The sequence below is a fragment of the Lagopus muta genome, chromosome 3, assembly GCF_023343835.1.
Source record: "Lagopus muta isolate bLagMut1 chromosome 3, bLagMut1 primary, whole genome shotgun sequence".
Lineage (NCBI taxonomy): Eukaryota > Metazoa > Chordata > Aves > Galliformes > Phasianidae > Lagopus > Lagopus muta.
Window position 1 is genome coordinate 84,453,741 of NC_064435.1, and position 2,941 is coordinate 84,456,681.

Here is a 2,941-nt window from a genome sequence, read left to right on the forward strand (position 1 = left end):
TTTTGTTGTGTTTTGTTTGTTTCTTTGGGGTTTGTTTGTTTGTTTGTGAACTGCTTTATATTTTTGTCTGTCATGATTTCTGGAATGCCAAGGAGCTCAAGAGCTTGATTATGCTTTTGTAGGGAAAAAACCTGCTTTCTTTAGCTTGTCTTGAAACTTCTGCTTGGTAAATTGATGTAGTATCTGACTGTGTCAGATTCAAGCTTAACAAGTCTCATTATAGTGATTTAGACATCACTGACCATTTTTCCAGTTCTGCACACAGGTCTACAGTTTAATTTCCAAACTCTTTGCAGTCCACCAAGGGCAAGGCAGATGCCAGAAGTCAGCATGTGATACTTGCACCTGCAACTGCGTGTATTACAGAATGATCAAAATCCATTCTATGACAAACATGGAGTAAAACAGAGGTGAGCAAGAGCTCATTTGTCCAGTTTCATTACTTGTAGTAATCCCTATACCAAGCTGCTGTGTCACTGTGCTTGGAGCCAGGCTGTGATGGTATGACTCCTGTTTACAGGGAATGGCAGACAACAGGGTAGAGTCCAAACCTGAGAGATTCTGGAAAGGAGAGTGAAGGTAAGGGTGGTGAGATGAGTGCTCTGCTCCAAGAAGTATCATTTTTTTGCCATTAGAGACCACAACCCCCTAAAACAGCGGTAGATAGCTTGTGAAGTACAAGATTGATACACCCAGCTAATCATAGATGACACAAAGTTTTGTACCAATCATAACTTGTGCAAATATTTTGAGGTACCAAGCCTTTTCCATGATTTACTATGTGTTAACAATGTAGAAGAAATAGGAGAAGGAATCAAAGGAAAGTGCAGCACAACAGAAAATATCCACTGCCAACTGAGGAGACTATCTGGTCAGTCATAGTGCCTAGATGTGCATTTTTTTGTTTGTGCTGCCCATGCAGTGCTCTTCTCCTCAACAAGAGAAAATGAGTGCCCACCTTCGTTAGATGCTGTTTACAGGGCTTATGAAGATGAGGCACACAATCAGTAGACCTCTTGCTTGTATTTTCAGGATCTTCTATATTGGAACTCATCAAAGACTTTTGAACTGGAGCATAGAGAGCACTGCTTTGAGATTGCATGCTCCCAGGCTAAGCTGTCCTGCACTACGGACAGGAGTGGTGCCTACAAGGCTGTTTTCCAGGCCGCTGAAATGCTGAGCTCTGCCAGTTTGTATAAGAAGAGAAGACCATCCAGGCCCCATCATCACAAACAAGCCAAGCAGTAAATGTTTAATCTCAACAGGGCCCTAGAGCATCACCTTCACATGTCACTGATTGTTAGAGGCTTCAAAATAGTTTCCTAACGTCCTCTGACAAACTAAGACCTGTGGTAAAGACTGAGAGCCAGAATAAATAATGTGGCAAGTAAAGGGAGAAGAAGAGACCCACTGGATGCCCGTGTTCAGGAACAATTGTGCAGCAGGAAAATTGTACTGAAAAGTAACAATAGCCTGAGGAAACGAGTTGTATCTCACATACTGGAGAAGACGGCAATCTTCCTTTCCCCAGAGAATTCTTCTTGGCCCGAGATCAAGTGTTTGGCTTAACACAGATATCATGAACAAGATACAGTACAAGATTTAACACTGCTAGGATCTGCAAAACATGCTGTCATGTCAGTATCACACCTAGGACCTCAACATTCTCATGTCTTTTCCCAGTACTTATTTTCAGCACTTCTCCAGTATGCTGCTAACAGGATTTTTGATCTGGGTAGTGGAGATGCAGCAAGGCTGGAAGGGCTCAGATGTGCTGAACAATAGGCAAGCAAACAAGTTAGCCTTCACAAAGCTACATCTGTTGGAATTGCATGGCCCTAAAGAGCTAATCCCAAATGGACCTGAAAAGTGTGCTAGGTCTCTGTCTCCACAGAAGTGTTGTAGGGTCACTGATGGGCAATACCTAGCTTCCAGCAGTGGTCCAGTGCAATTGCAGGTGGATGCTCTTACTGCTGGAGATACCTTTTTGAAATCACTGCTGACTGTTTCCCAGTTTTTTTTCACACTCTTGAAGATGTCTAATGAAACATGTCCAACTATAGCAAAAAACAAACAAACAGCAACAAACAAACAAAAAACACCCGCAAATGCATGACTTAGCTATGCAGTAGCACTATACTTTCCCAATTTGATATCCTCACTTGAACAGGAGACTTGCCTGCTAGTCCTGTATTTGGTGGTCATGGCTAATCTTTTTCTGCAGTGGATGATAAATACACAGGGTCTACGAGGCTGTGAAGGAAACAAGATGCTCCATGCAGGCATCTCCACCACTGGTACTCCTCATTAATAACCTTGGATGGTTTTACTCTCTTACATCCCAGCTACCAAAAGGGCTATGCTAGAAATAAAGCTTTTCCATGTGCCTATCTCAGGAGGGCCTTTCAGCAAGACACTGATGTATACAAAGGCCTCAGCTCCACAGTCTGTCCACGTTTTGAACTGTACCTTCCCTGCAATCTGCCAGTGTTTTCTGTATGATTTTCTTTTCACTCTGACTTCAGCAGTACCATTGCAATTCATGTCTTTTCAACTAAGAAATAAAAGATTAGCTCTAAATCAGAAGAGGAACAAGGACACTAATTGTGACTCATCTCATTTCAACAATTTTCTTTTTTTCATTTTTATTTTTTTAAATGAGACCAGAACGATCACAGGCAAAAAATCTGCTGACGCCTGGAAAGTTTGTCTGGTGTGTTGGAATTCCATCTCCTACTGGGATTCACTGAACCCAGTGCTACCATCAGTCTGAAGTCAGGACATCTCAACTAACTCAGACCTGTTTTATATCAGATTTACACAATGAGAGCTTACAAGCTGACAGGTGACAGACTTCACTGCAACTGCAATTAAATCTGGAGTTTATTAGCATTCCAAATAATTGTTATAAGTTTACTTAGACAATTTCACCAATTTGCCT

The 2,941-nt window shown here is 41.8% G+C and overlaps 1 long non-coding RNA gene across 1 annotated transcript; it reads left to right on the forward strand.

Moving 5' to 3' along the window:
- Window positions 1–266: 266 nt before the first annotated feature.
- On the forward strand, window positions 267–1,868 carry LOC125690954 (uncharacterized). Its single transcript, XR_007375852.1, has 3 exons — window positions 267–410; window positions 521–579; window positions 1,033–1,868. It is a non-coding gene; the product is annotated as an uncharacterized LOC125690954 (long non-coding RNA).
- The last annotated feature ends 1,073 nt before the right edge of the window (window positions 1,869–2,941 follow it).